This window comes from Armigeres subalbatus, chromosome 3 (assembly GCF_024139115.2).
Source record: "Armigeres subalbatus isolate Guangzhou_Male chromosome 3, GZ_Asu_2, whole genome shotgun sequence".
NCBI lineage: Eukaryota > Metazoa > Arthropoda > Insecta > Diptera > Culicidae > Armigeres > Armigeres subalbatus.
Genome location: NC_085141.1, coordinates 93,700,653 through 93,716,476, shown reverse-complemented (window position 1 = coordinate 93,716,476; position 15,824 = coordinate 93,700,653). Strand labels below are relative to the sequence as shown.

At 39.0% G+C, this 15,824-nt stretch overlaps 1 protein-coding gene across 3 annotated transcripts in view; it reads left to right on the top strand.

The window, feature by feature from the left end:
- The window catches only part of LOC134226505 (uncharacterized), a 382,276-nt gene that overhangs the window by 12,120 nt on the left and 354,332 nt on the right, over positions 1 to 15,824 (top strand). For all 3 annotated transcript variants that reach the window (XM_062707327.1, XM_062707323.1, XM_062707324.1), the window contains exon 2: positions 2,353 to 3,578. The gene's annotated coding sequence lies outside the window, so the exon portion shown is untranslated. The remainder of the gene's footprint in view (positions 1 to 2,352; positions 3,579 to 15,824) is intronic.

The following is a 15,824-nucleotide window of genomic DNA, read 5'->3' as shown; positions in this document are numbered from 1 at the left end:
ATCGTTCTGTTGTTTTATGAATTCGTTACGCTGGAAAGTCGCGCCCGAATTTTTGCAACTACAAGATAGTGACCCTAGTCAATGTTCGGACCTATGAAGGACCTCACATCTAAAACATCAGAGAAATGTCGTCCGTGGACCAGCACATGGTCTATCTGTGAGCCAGAGCGTTAATGAATAAAGCTTCCAATGAATGATTAAATTTGTTATGATTAAATCATTCAACTCTATGATTTAAGATTATGAATAATGATTTTTTCATTTTTAACAATGATTAATCAATATGATTAACGATTAATTTAATTTTTGACAATGATTAACGATTATGAATGATGAATGAAACGTTTGGAGTATGATTAACGATTACCGATCGTGATTAAATGTTGACAAAATATGTGTATGAATAATGATTAACGATCGGTATGATTGATGATTAATGATTATGAATAATCAAATTAAATGATTTGCATAGTGATCAATAATCAAATAACCTTTCTACCAAATTGTGTTATTTAAAGGTAAAAAAATGTATGATTATGATTAGAGATTATTGAATAAAAGCGATGTATTCAATGATTAAAATTGATGATTAATGAATAAACTCAAAACAATCATGAATATGGTTAGTGATTAATCATTAAATGTATAAAGCTATGATTAACGATTAGTGATCAATGATTGAATCGTATTTTTATATGATTATGATTAATGAATAATGATTAAATAACCCATTATTCATTAATCATGATTAAATCTATGATTAATCACTAATGCTCTGCTGTGAGCAAGTGTCTCCACTCGGATGTTGCCAGGTGTGTTTGCGGATATTCTTACGTGCGAAGTGGGTACTGATTGTCATCCCTCTAGCAGCAGCAAAGGTTACAAGTTGCAGACCAGTATCGTTGGTAGCGGAATGAAGGCTCTTCCGATCTGCGCATTTGCATCCCCGATGACAATCTTTACATCGTGTGTTGGGCACTGTGTCATCAGGCTTATCGTTCGTTGGGGAATAGATGCTGATCAGGCTATTGTTGAAGAATATGCCCTTCATTCTCAACACGCAAATGCGGTCGCTTATCGGCTTCCACCGAATAACCCCTCCACAATTTGGCCAGTATTTCAAACCCGTTGGATTTTTTAGCTTTTCGACAGTGGTTTTTTGGAGAGGTTAATTGTCACTGTTCATGATTCTCATATTGTTAGATAAGCAGAATGGGGAAGGGGAAAAATTGATCGAAAACCCAAATATATTCGCAGCCCTGTTCAGAAACTTTGCAGAAGGAAGTATTATTCAATATTGTTTGGACCCGGTTTATTTTCTAAATAATATTTTTATGCTTAATAATATTTTTTGCATCTCATTTGCGGGTAGCCTCAAGCTCAAGTTTTTTTTATACAAATTCACCTGAGTTAAAATTTATCGAAATGATTGCGGTGAGTCAATTGGATGATTCGGAAACTGCAGGATTTCGCACACGATTGGTTCATAAGTTTTAGGATTTTTAGTTTTTCTCAACTCTGACTGATAAGTCACTATTTGCTCACTTTTTCTGCAACTGAAAGTCACTATTAAATAATTTTGGTATCTTTTTTCGTCAAAATTGGTCACTTATGTCATTATTTTAAGCAGCCAAGTCACCATTTTTGCATTTGTATATCATGAGTCAACACGATGGTACTTTTATGCCCAGGGAAGTCGAGACAATATCCAACCCGAAAATTTCCTAGACCGAACCGGGAATCGAACCCAGCCACCCTCAGCATGGTCTTGCTTTGAGGCCGGACATCTTACCGCTGGTCTGATGGTCTCACTGATCGATTAATACCAAAATCTCTAGAAACTGTTGAAAAGCGCCTGACTTGTATCTTACTTCCTGATCTCTTTTTGTCTCTCAGACGAATTCAAGTAAAAATAATAAGAAGACAACCGACGGTGTTAAAATGTTAAATTTGACAAATCCTTCAGCGCAGCATGGAAGGATAATTTTAAACTGCTTATAATAAATTCTAGACAAAATTTAATTAAAATTTGATTGATGTACGATACGTTCAGAACTATATGATAGATCCATTTTTAGAAAAATTACAAAAACATGAAATGAACTTCCTAACATTTACTTCAGAAAGATTATCGGCAGCTATACTGCCGTGAATCGCATATTTGTTCCATATGAATAGGAAATCCAGCAAAGATGGGACAGATATGCGATTCACGGCAGTATAATAAGGCATGATCTTCGATGCAAATCAGTGGATTCTTCAAATCAGAAAGCTAGCGAGGGAATGTAATTTTCTTACGTTTCATATAATTAACTTCTAATATATTTCTTATATTTTTCTTCTCATCCACAGATCACCCTTTCGAGCCTAATTATCTAAACTTTGTCCAGTTTTGCGTCCATCTTAACGCGAACAACAAAAGCTGAGCAATTTACTTGCCTTATAGGCCTCCCTGAAAATCTGACAAAACTGGTCAAAAGTGAGTGCGCGCTCGACAACGAAATTAACCCATGAGCTGAAATTCGAAACCGATACCGAATTTGGCTGCTTGGCAGGAAATACCAGTTCCAGTGGTTTTTATTCCCCGATTGCCGCCGCCCAAAAGACTCAGCAACAAAACGAAAAGAAACAAACCTGGGTCAGCGTGGAGCAGTAGTGGCAGTGTGGAGTGCAGGAAAGGACCATTAACAGAAAAAAAAGTTTATTACTATCACCGCGGCCGGCGCAGTAATTTGCACTGACAGAGATTTTCGGTGCTGGTTTCTGGGGGCCGTGTGGTCAACGTCGTCGTCGTCGTCGTCGCCCGGAGGCGTGTGATTAAAAAGTAATCTGAAATCGGAACAGCAAATTCCAGTTTGTGGGCTTTTGGTTGGGCTCCGAAACCGTCGGTTGCGAAAAGCCCGAAAATCAGTGTCTCCAAAAGTGCTGCAGTGCTAACTGTGGGGTGCCCCGTTGGATTAGGGGTTCCGTCCGTCATCGGAAAAGTGGCTGTTAAGTAGCATTATAATATTACGTGAGGTGCGCGCCGCGAACAGAAGAACGAACGATCTGTTTTTAGGTGCGTGTGTGTCCGGAGAAAGAAAGAAACGCAAGTGGATTAAGCTTAGAGCCCACGTAATAGGCCTTATAAAGTACATGTAGAACAACCGAAGTGAAACGAGTGAGCGTTGTTTTGGAGTTTTTTGGGTCTCCGGTTGAGAAGGTTGAATTTTGACGTTCCTACGCCTTCATCGTCGCACTGCTGAGTTTGTGATTTTAGTTTTTGCCGTTGTTGCAACTGTTTTGACCAGAAGTGAAAAACTGCATCAGGTTGATGCTGCTGCTGTTGCTGGTGGTGCTACTGATATGTAACAGCCACATATGTACATAGCTGTAAGTCGCCGCTAAATACTGCTCTTGAAGGAACGAGTTTTGGGTCGCGGTTGAGATTTTAGTGTTTCGCTGTTGTGCTGTGTTTGCTCCTGGAACCAGACTGCTCAGTCAAGTTGAAGTGTTTTAATTTTCGTGTGAAGGAATTGTTGCTGACGAGTTGGAGAAAGACGTTTTCGCTGAATAGGCAGTGCAGTCGTTTTTTGCAGGTGAGTGTAAAACCTTTTTCCGCTTGAAATTGTGATGCAGGGCATTGATCTGAAGAGAAACCTGTTGGACGTATTCTTCGAACGAGGTCATAAATGAACAGTTTTATGATTGTACCTTATAATTATCTAGAAGTGAATCGCAGGCATGTTGTATTCATAAGTTTTGAAATTATAGTACATACCATTAAATAACGCGTAATTTAAAATTATCCTATATTATTGGCTGATGCTTTTTGCAACAAAGTGTAGTTAACCGTTTGGGCAGCGTGCTTGAAATATTTCAGGAGATTTATTCTGTAATCTGAACTCTGCATTATGAAATCAATATAAATAGAGTATTTCGTGATCAAATTATTCAAAATTCAAAATCAATCAAGAATAAACACATTTTCCAGTATATTACAACCAGTACTGCCGTAATTTGGAAAAGTGACGTAACAGCCATTTTACAACATGCATGTTTTCCATTTTTCTGTTAAAGAGCTCGAGGAGTAGTACTCGTGAACACCATTTTTGGAAAATGGCGTATACGTCACTTTTTCAGATTACGGCAGAGTAGGGTTAAGTCAAGAATTTTCGTCTTTTCGTCATGGTCTTGAAAACCAGTAAAAGAGACACTTATTTTTCAAACTCATTCGTACCAAATCGTAAGCTCAGGAGAAACGTTCTGCTATAGTGGAGTTCTAGCTAATGGACTTTGCTTTTGTTGGTTTTAGCCACTACGACGATGGTCGGAAATACCTGCCGTGTCCCTACCGATAACATTTATATTCATTATTCGATCATTGTGTTTACATTGATTGTTCATAAAAACATTTACTTACATGGATTTCTACAATTGTGTGGACTTTTTAGCGCCTTGTCCATATACAGGGCTTTATTTTTGGAGGCATCCAAATAAATAATTGGCTTCAACTTCTACTGTTCAAAATTTTACAACTTTGCGTCTCGTGACTTTATATGTTAGTCTCTGTTCGTAACCAAGCGGACCTTGCCTACTGTACATGTCCTGTTTTTCTCATTGTAATTGCTTTGAGGTGACGAGAACCTACCAGAGGAGCCTGTCAAGTCAATGGCGTGCGGAGAAAAACAGCGCCATCTCCCGTCATGTGCAACGACCAACAAGGGAATTTTCTGACAGATAAAACCGAAGTGGCTGCGGAGTGGCAGGTGGAAGCAACACTTCGAGACTTTGTTGAATAGTGGAAGTGACGGTGCATTGGTGAATAGAATAAATATTATCGACGATGGACAAGCTGTGGAGTCGCCCACACTAGATGAGGTTAAAAAAGCTGTTAAAGAACTGAAAAACAATAAGGCTGCGGGGAAGGACCAGCTCCAGGCTGAACTTCTCAAACATGGCAGTGAGCAGCTTTATGAAGTTCTGCACCATATTATGTCGAAAATATGGGAAGACTAGGAAATGCCTGCTAGCTGGTTGGACGGCCTCATTTACCCTCTCTTTAAGAAGGGGCACAGACTAGAGTGCGCCAATTACCGAGGAATAACCCTCCTTAATTCGGCGTACAAAATTATGTCCCTTATTCTGTTCAACAGATTGAGAACGCTTGAAGAGTCCTTCGTCGGCGAATACCAAGCAGGTTTTCGTGAGGACCGATCAACGACGGATCAGATGTTTACCCTGAGACAAATCCTTGATAAATTCCGGGAGTACAACTTGCAGACACATCATCTGTTTATTGATTTCAAGGCTTGAATGAAACGGATTGAATTATGGTAAATTATGCTTGAACATGGTTTTCCGGCGAAACTGATACGGCTAATTCTTATAACGTTGGACGGATCGAAATCAAGTGTAAGGGTTGCGGATGAAATATCGACATCATTTGTTACCTTAGATGGATTAAAGCAGGGTGATGCACGATCGAATCTACTGTTCGATATAGCGCTCGAGGGAGCGATTAGGAGAGCTGGTGTGCAAAGAAGCGGTACCATTATCACAAGATTGCATATGCTCCTGGGATTTGCGGACGATATCGATATTATTGGGATTGATCGCCTCGGCATGGAAGAGGCTTTTGTGCCTTTTAAGAAGGAGACAGCGAGGATTGGACTCACGATCAAAACCAGCAAAACGAAGTACATGGTCGCTGGCAATCAACGTGGGTTCATTAGTGGTGGTGGTAGCGAAATGGTGCTTCTTCTTCTTCTCATTGGCATTACATCCCCACACTGGGACAGAGCCGCCTCGCAGCTTAGTGTTCATTCAGCACTTCCACAGTTATTAACTGCGAGATTTCTAAGCCAGGTTACCATTTTTGCATTCGTATATCATGAGGCTAACACGATGATACTTTTATGCCCAGAGAAGTCGAGACAATTTCCAATCCGAAAATGGTCTAGACTGGCACCGGGAATCGAACCCAGCCACCCTCAGCATGGTCTTGCTTTGTAGCCGCGCGTCTTACCGCACGGCTAAGGAGAGCCCCATGACTCTACTGTAGGGTCATGGGTTCGAGTCCCATCGAAGGGAAAGTGGTTACCTCCAATACATTTTCCAAATCAATATCTTCCACATAACGTACATATTCGCACATATGAGTTTTCATAACATTGTAAATTAACGTCCAAGTCGGGTGGTTTAATTCCCGGAAATAGGCAATTAACTTTGATTAAACATTAAATGTAAATAATCGGGCCGCCGCGAAACGTCTCATAAAATACCTTATGGGAAAAATCTTACATGGGGGAGGGGGGTTCGAAAAACCCGGAAAATATGCTTACGTATTTAGTGTACGACCTCTTGTGAAAATCGTTAGGTTATTTGCCTTTCATGTCAACTATGATCTTTTTCTTCACGAGTGGAAATTGTTAAAATGCGAAAGGCTGACCTCGAGTATAGAGTACAGAATTGAGGAGTATTGGAACCAGAACCACGTCTATTGGTGAGCGTTAATACCCTTCGGTGACAAAGATAATGATCAGAATAAGTTTCATTATGATTGTTAAATCCGCCTTGCGACCTTTAGAGAAAAGCCTCAAAAATAAGGGCGGCTTATATTAGAAGTGATTCTGGCACATGTCACTGAATTAAAACTTTTTGATTGAAATTATTTCAGAAATTTTATCAATTAAAAATAGAAACCCAATGTGGAGGTGAATAAATTGGTTGGATTTTTTAAATCTAAAATAAAACGGAAATGAATCAGATTGAAAAGTTTTGTTTTAACTCGAGTTAATGTGGCCCATTTTTTATTAACTTTGATACTAAAGTCTGCCATTTAGAAATTATAGTTTATTAAATCTTCTGGATTTCTAATGAGGGGCCGTTTAAAATTTACGTCCAAGATTTGAGGGGGGAGCGGGTAGATACTTTCTCGTGGTGTGTTACTTAATATAAGGTACCATGGTTGCTAGAGTGATTCAAATTTTGACCTTTTTGTTTTAACAACAACAATAGCTTAAACGATGACGTTTGGTGTTTAAATAATCCTCTAAATTTTTTTTAAATAATTTGTTTGTAATTTGACTGAGCACGTGCAGTTTAAAGTTTGCATAGGAAAAACCAGAGCTATACTGCCGCTAACCGCAAGTCGAGCACATCTGTTTATTGAGGCTTATTTACAGATGTGCTCGACTTGCGGTTAGCGGCAGTATAAATATTCGATTATTTTTTATGAAGCCCATCGGCCTTCTTTGTCACTTCACTTCTAAACATATTCATATTTGATGGGCGTGGCCAGTAGCAGTAATCCTCATGCTTTTGTTGTTTTTGCCTGTTCCTGATTTCTGATAGCACTTAAGATAAAGATTTAAAAAATAATACACTCGTTTGCAGTCTACGAATTATACCCCAACAATGCTAATGCCACTTGTAGCTCTATACCTATTTCAAAACTTTATACAAAAGTCACTATTTGGTCACATTTTCTACAATAAAAAGTCACTATTTGGTCACTTTTTCGTCATCGTTGGTCACTAAAGTCACTATTTTTAACGGAATTTATCGCTACCAGCCCTGCAATCGGCGCACAGGTCTAGATTGAAATCCTGTGTGGAATTTTCGAATAAACTTCTAAGGAATCCCAGGAAGAACCCTTGGGAGAAACTGCTGTTCCAGGATAAACTTCCCCGGGAATTCCAATAAGACGTCTTAGAGGAATTTTTCGAAGGAACACCTGATTAAATCTCTAGTGGATTCCAGGGATGATTTTTTGAATGAATTCCTGAATCCTGGGAATAGACTATAACTGTTAAATCGAATGAATAATTAACTGAGAAAAATAACAAAATAATCAAATTTAAATAACTATTCAATTATATAAATTTATTCTCGTTTTTTGTCACCGACAAGTGGGTAAACTTACTGTAAACTGAATTAATTAATTAAACATCTTGTCGCAAATTAAATGTTAGAAACACTACTCCCATAATCGAAATAATTTACTCCTCTGAGAAATATCATTTGGTCTATTAAGTGAGTTGACGCATGGGGACGGGTTCTAGAACTACAGAGCTAAATTCCTTGATAGATAAAATCGTCATTGTTGTTTCAAAAAAGCGAAAGTCGCAAACGTAAACATTGACTTCTGCTGATTTCAGGAAGATTAGAGACTTCTGGCGGTATTTTCCACTTCCGTTCGATAGAAGGCGCGGAGCGCCACTAGTTCCAAGTGGTTCTTAGCTGGGAGCGGTCCTAGTTGTGGAGAAATTTGCAGGAAAATGCATTGTTTACGTTTGCGACATTGGCCCTTATGAAACAACCGTGTTGAAATAATTCATAAACTTATTATTTGTTCAATTTAATGCATAGTTATTCTGCGTTCAAAAAAAAATCATCTATACATACCCATACAATTTCAATCATTCCTATTAACTCTCTAAGAGGCTGTCCATATACCACGTGGACAGGTTTTGGTCAGTTTAAGATACCCGCCTTCCCAAACGTAGACAATTGCTCATATAAACATTCAAAAATTTGTATGAACTGTGGACATTTTGCCCCTCCTGAACTGTAAATAATAGTATAGTTAACACAAATTAGTAAGACTTTCAAGCATTTATGACAAACTTTTTACTACTATCGAGGTAAAATGCACGTACACTGGAGGGTACGTACTATCGAGGTATGCCTGTATTCAATAAAACTATTAATATCAGGCCTAAAACAGTAACCATTTGAGCAACGTGGCTTAGGAACGTCTGTTATTGATCTAAAATATAGGCTCATAGAAGCAACTTTATTTACCTTGAGTTTCGGCTTGATCTTGATTGACTGCCCATAGTTGCTACTCCATTATGACCAGATCAGCTGTTCTTGTACAGAGAACCAACAGAAGTTTGCTTCAATGTACAAGTACGAAAATATGATAGACTTTGATCGTTAATATCTCAGACGTTTCTCAATGGATTTTCAATTTTCTTGGACTATTCGATCAAGAAAGAGTCAACGCTTTATACCTGATGTACACTGAAGCCGTTTTTTACGTGGTTTTTTTTGACACAAATCGCTTTTTATGCCATTTTTGTTCACTCGAGGTTCGGGATTTACGCAGTTTATTCAGACATGTTTTGGGACTTACTCGGTTTTTTACGTTGTTTAAATTTACGAGGCCCATATCCGCATGAAAACCGACTCCAGTGTGTTACAATATTTATGTATGATTATTTACTATTGAAAACATACTAACAGTTTAGCAATCGGTTTCGGTGAATCTGTCAATCCCGTAAGTGCATCGCAAGCTTCTTCTTCCGTAGCACTACATTCCAACTGGAACTTGGCTTGCTTTTCAACTATTAGCATTTCTTTAGTTATTAGTAAAAAGCTTTATGTGCCCGCCTTTGCATTGGTTTGTACCTTGTGTGGCAAAGTCAATGGATACACTATGCCCAGGAGTTCAATAATGTTTCTCACCCGAAACATCCTAGATGGGATAAGGAATCGACACTCTAACTTTCACTTACTCAGAAACTGGGTAAAATTGTATTGCCATCTCTTTTTATCTCATGGAAATTTTACTCATTTTCCGCCAAAAGCGGGACTACTCATAGCTATGATCTCACCTTCTCCGGATTCTGCGCCTTTGTACGTAAGGCTAACTGGAAACCTGAAGTCAGCATAGACGTCAAATTAATGCAACTTATAAGGCTTTTAGCTGGTGCAGTGCATTTCTACTAACTTACACATGCATTTTCTCTCGCAAGCTTGGGGGCGTTTGACGCAGTTTCTCGTTTGCGTCTATTGAGCCAGAGAGGCTCGGAATCTTCTTCGCTGTTGCAATGGACGCGTTTGTCGTATTCCAGCCGAAAACGGCTGAATGGAATCCGCCGTTGAAGAGCGGAGCGACTGTTCGTTTTAAAATTCGACAACAAACTGACGGTGCAACCTTCGTCGTTGCTACTCAACCCGATGGCGCTACAAACACCACCTCACACTACACAATCATGCACTCAGTCATGTACAGATTCTTTCTCTATCGTGATTAGTGCAGATGCAAAATTGAGAGTTCGAATCAAGTCTAATGTAAAACTTGTAACATTGTACGGTAAATTGGGGCACGCGAAATATGTGATTTCACGATTGGAATATATGATTGCTTATGTTTAATGTACTATCCGCAATAGCAGAATCAATTCATAGTCTAGAATCACTTATACAAACTAAAATCATTAGCCGCTTACTCTGAATACTACATCTTTCTCCTTCCCTACTCTTTGAACTTTGTAAGAATATGATTTCAATTTTATAAATATTTCATTATAAAGAAAAATCATATCCAAATTGCTTCAAAATAAATTAAAACAATTCTTAATATTGTAGTACCATCAACATCTAATGCAAAGAAGAACAAACTTGATATGTTAAGTACCGTCATATTTTTGCTAAAACTAATAATGATTGTGGGTCACATTTTAATTTTTTTTTCGGAATTCTACTTGCTCTTGCACAATTCGGAATACACAAAAAATGCCCGGAGTCCTGCTTGGTACTCGCAAAGAGCAATCCTCTATAGAACTTGCAAACGTAGTCCTACGTCAACATTCTTTGGGGTTTTACTCACTCTGGAATAAATAAAAAAACGCCTCGGAGTCCATTTGCAAAATGTATTCCTTCAAAGAAGCCACAGACGGAATCCTACGTCAACATGTCTCGGAGTTCTACTTGCTCCGGAACGAACTAAATTGTCTCGGAGTCCTGCTCTGCATTCTTGTGGTCTTCTATAGAATACCCAGACGAACATGTCTTGGAGTTGCATCGGAGTCCTGCTCTGCATTCGCAAAGTATACTCTTCTATAGGATACACAAACGATGTCCTACCTCAAAATGCCTTGGAGTTCTACTCGCTCCAGAATAACCAAAAATGCTTTGGAGTCCTTCACATTCGCAAAGTGTACTCTTCCATAGAATACACAGACGTATTCCTATGTCGAAATGCCTCGGATTTTTTAATCACTTCGGAATGAACACAAAATGAAATAAACACAAATTTTCTCGGAGTCGTGCTCTGTATTCGCAGAGGTCCTCTATAGCATACCCAGACGTAGTCCTACGTCAACATGCCTCGGAGTTCTGCTCGCTCCGGAATAAACAAAAATGCCTCGGAGTGCTTCACATTCACAAAGTGTACTCTTGTGTAGAATACACAGACGTAGTCCTACGTCAATATGCTTCGGCGTTCTACTCGCTTCAGAATAAACACGAAAATGCCTCGAAGGTCGGCTCGCATTCACAAAGTGTACTCCACATAATACACAGACGTAGTCCAGCGTCAACATGTCTCGAAGTTCTACTCGCTCCGAAAAAGAAACAAAAAATGTCTCGGGATCTTGCAATGCATTCGCAAAGTGTACTCCTCTATAGACTACCCAGATGCAGTAATACGTCAAAATGTCTCTGATGTTTACTCGCTCCGGAATGAACACAAAATGCCTTGGAATCCTGCTTTGCATTTTCAAAGTAAACTTTTTTTTGTAGAATACACAGACGTAGCCCTACTTCAACATGCATCGATGTTTTACTCGCTCCGGAATAAACACGAAAATTCCTCGACGGTCTGTTTCGCATTCACAAAATGTACTCTACAGACGTAATCCTACGTCAACATGCCTCGGAGTTCTACTCGCTCCGGAATGAACAAAAAAGTCTCGGACACCTGCTCTGTATTCGCAAAGTGTGGTCCTCTATAGAAAACCCAGCCGTAGTCCTACGTAAAAATGCCTCGGATTTCCACTCGCTCCGGAATCAACAAAAAATTGCCTCGGAGTCCTTCACATTCGCAAAGTGTACTCCTCTATAGAATACACAGCCGAAGTCCTATGTCTACGGAATGAACACAAAATGTCTCGGAATCCAGCTTCGCATTTGCAAAGTGGTCACAGACGTAGTTCGACGTCAACATGCCTCGGAGTTTTACTCACATTCACAAAAAAATGCCTCGGAGTTCTAATCGCATTCACAAAATAAAATGCCTCGGATACCTGCTTGCTCCGAAATAAACAAAAAAATGCCTCGGAAACCTGCTCGTTCCGGAATAAACAAAAAAAATGCCTCGGAGTTCTAATCGCATTCACAAAATAAAATGCCTCGGAGACCTGCTCGCTCCGGAATAAACAAAAAAAAATGCCTCGGAAACCTGCTCGTTCCGGAATAAACAAAAAATGCCTCGGAGACCTGCTCGCTCCGGAATAAACAAAAAAATGCCTCGGAAACCTGCTCGTTCCGGAATAAACAAAAAAAAATGCCTCGGAGACCTGCTCGCTCCGGAATAAACAAAAATGCCTCGGAGACCTGCTCGCTCCGGAATAAACAAAAAAAATGCCTTTACTCACATTCACAAAAAAATGCCTCGGAGTTCTAATCGCATTCACAAAATAAAATGCCTCGGAGACCTGCTTGCTCCGGAATAAACAAAAAAATGCCTCGGAAACCTGCTCGTTCCGGAATAAACAAAAAAAATGCCTCGGAGTTCTAATCGCATTCACAAAATAAAATGCCTCGGAGACCTGATCGCTCCGGAATAAACAAAAAAAAAATGCCTCGGAAACCTGCTCGTTCCGGAATAAACAAAAAAAAATGCCTCGGAGACCTGCTCGCTCCGGAATAAACAAAAAAAATGCCTCGGAAACCTGCTCGTTCCGGAATAAACAAAAAAAAATGCCTCGGAGACCTGCTCGCTCCGGAATAAACAAAAATGCCTCGGAGACCTGCTCGCTCCGGAATAAACAAAAAAAATGCCTCGGAAACCTGCTCGTTCCAGAATGTCAAAAAATGTCTCGGAGACCTGCTCGCTCCGGAATAAACAAAAAAAATGCCTCGGAGACCTGCTCGCTCCGGAATAAACAAAAAAAAAAATGCCTCGGAAACCTGCTCGTTCCGGAATAAACAAAAAAAAATGCCTCGGAGACCTGCTTGATCCGGTATATTTTATTCTATCCTCAGGAGACCTGCTCGCTCCGGGATCATGTTTTATTCAACACTCGAAGACCTGCTCGCTTCGGTATTTTTTTTTTCTATGATTTCGGAGACCTGCTCGCTCCGAAATCCACAACATGAGAGCATACTTACCATTTAGTAACTAGCACATTAATGGATGTGGCAAGCACCATTTTCATGCGCTAGTTACAAATATAAAACCAAACACTACCGACTGCGACATGTCGTATTCCAGCCGAAAACGGCTGAATGGAATCCGCCGTTGAAGAGCGGAGCGACTGTTCGTTTTAAAATTCGACAACAAACTGACGGTGCAACCTTCGTCGTTGCTACTCAACCCGATGGCGCTACAAACACCATCTCACACTGCACAATCATGCACTCAGTCATGTACAGATTCTTTCTCTATCGTGATTAGTGCAGATGCAAAATTGAGAGTTCGAATCAAGTCTAATGTAAAACTTGTAACATTGTACGGTAAATTGGGGCACGCGAAATATGTGATTTCACGATTGGAATATATGATTGCTTATGTTTAATGTACTATCCGCAATAGCAGAATCAATTCATAGTCTAGAATCACTTATACAAACTAAAATCATTAGCCGCTTACTCTGAATACTACAGCGTTCTGGGAAACTTTCTTTGGCATGTTTTTGCTGATTCCTAGATATCTATCGGAGTGGACACAAAGTCCGACGCAACTAACGTGAAGGAATAATAATTATTATCAATAAACTGTCAACCTTTTTTGTCGCATCTAGACCTGTGCGCCGAAGTATTTGTGAACGGCGGCGGCGTAAGGCCATTTTTACACCGGCGGCGGCGGCGTCGGCGGCGTCACGCCGTAAGCAATGTTCGGCGGCGGCGGCGGCGGCGTGAATCGGCGTAAAGGGTTTTGAGCTGAGAAAAAAAAATTACGCAAATCAGGCATTTCATGTTTTTTTATGAATTTTGGGGTTTTTTGTACAATTGCTAGCCTCAGTCAGACTGATGGGGGGAACATCCTAATAGCTATAGCTTGTATCTCCACAGCAAAAGTTTACATTACATCCTCCACTAGGGAATTTCCGCATCACAGCACATGAGTTTATTGGTACTTTCCAGAAATTCGTGTGGAAATTCATCAAGATATTCCTCAGAAAATTCGAGAAAGGAATTCTAAGAATTAATTTAAAATTTCCCTAATGAATTCCTTCAGAACTTCCACCAAGAATTACCTTGAAAATTTATTAGGGTATTTCTTCGGAAATTCTTTCCGAAATTTCTTCAAAAGTTAAATCAGGAATTTCCTTCTACTTGAGGGATTTCTTCGGAAATTCCTTTACGGAGTCTTTTGGGAATTTCTTCAGTAATTCATTCGAAACTATTTTTAGGGATTCTTTTGAAAATTCCTTTAAGAATTAGATATCCATGGAAAATCCTTCAAGAAGTTCTATGAGAATACCTACGGACACTGTTTTAGGAATACATTCGAAAATCCATTTGGGAGAAATCCTTCAGAAATTTCTAGAAGAAAATCTTCCAGTAATTCCTTAAAACATTTCTTCGGAAACTCTAGGAAGATATTTTTGGTATTCTTTAGAAATTTCACTCTGGAATTCTTCAGGACTTCTTTTCAAATTTCTTACAGGAATCCCTTTGGATATTCCTTTACCAACTCTTCCAGAAATTCCTGTAGACCTTCGAAAATTTCCCTTTAAATAACTTTACCCATTGTTTCGGGAATCTCTTCAGGATTTCTATTGGAAAACCTTCGGAAATATTCTTTGTAATTTCCTTTATTTTTATAAAACGTTTTTTTAAGTTCAATCAAAGTTAATTGCCTATTTCCGGGGATTAAACCACCCGACTTAATTTACAATGTTATGAAAACTCATATGTGAATATGTACGTTATGTGGAAGATATTGATTTGGAAAATGTATTGGAGGTAACCACTTTCCCTTCGATGGGACTCAACCCATGACTGTAGAGTCATGTCTAGTGTACTGTATGTAGGGTCATTACATCTAGTGTACTGTAGGGTCAATACATTTTCCAACGTTTTTAGGTGTTTTTTTATTTGAAAATAAGTTTAACTCTCAAGTACCTTCAGAAATTTCTCCAAATTCGAATTCTTTCTGGAACTATTTCTGCAGTATTTTGGTATGGTTTACTGAAGTAATTTTCTAAAGACTTCCTGGAGAAAGTTCCAAAAGAATTTCTGAAAATATTACAAATGCTTTTCCGGAGGGGTTTCTGAAGGAATCCCTGGATAAATCTCCAAATTAATTCTTGGTGGCTTTTCTAAAGTGATTTTCGAAGAAATTGTCGAAGGAATAACCGAAAAAGAACCTGAAAAGATTTTCTAATAGAATTTTAAAATGAGTTTCTGAAGGAATATTCGAAGGAATTCTGAAAGTAATTTACGAAGGAATTTAAAATGGATTTTTAGGAATTTACGAAGAAAGTAATTTACGAAGGAATTTAAAATGGATTTTCCAAACAGCTATTGGAATTTCCGGAGAAATATAGGAATATTTCTCCTGGAATTTTTTGAAAAACCCGGACAGTAGTAAAACAAATTCAGTTTTGACTCTAGAATCAAAATTACATGCCAAGAAAAACTCCCAAAAAAATCGAGATTGCAGGGCTGGTAGCGAAATAGTGACTTTCAGTTCCAGAAAGAGTGACCAAATAGTCACTTTCAGTTGACTTTATGTGGCAATGGTACTTATTTAATTATTTCTCAGGCATAGAATTATTTCGACTCATCAAGTTTATAAGTCTGCGGTCGGAATCTCTGTTGTTAGCAAAAATATAGCAACGATATAAAGAATCTTAGAAACTAACTTTCTTTATAAAACATGT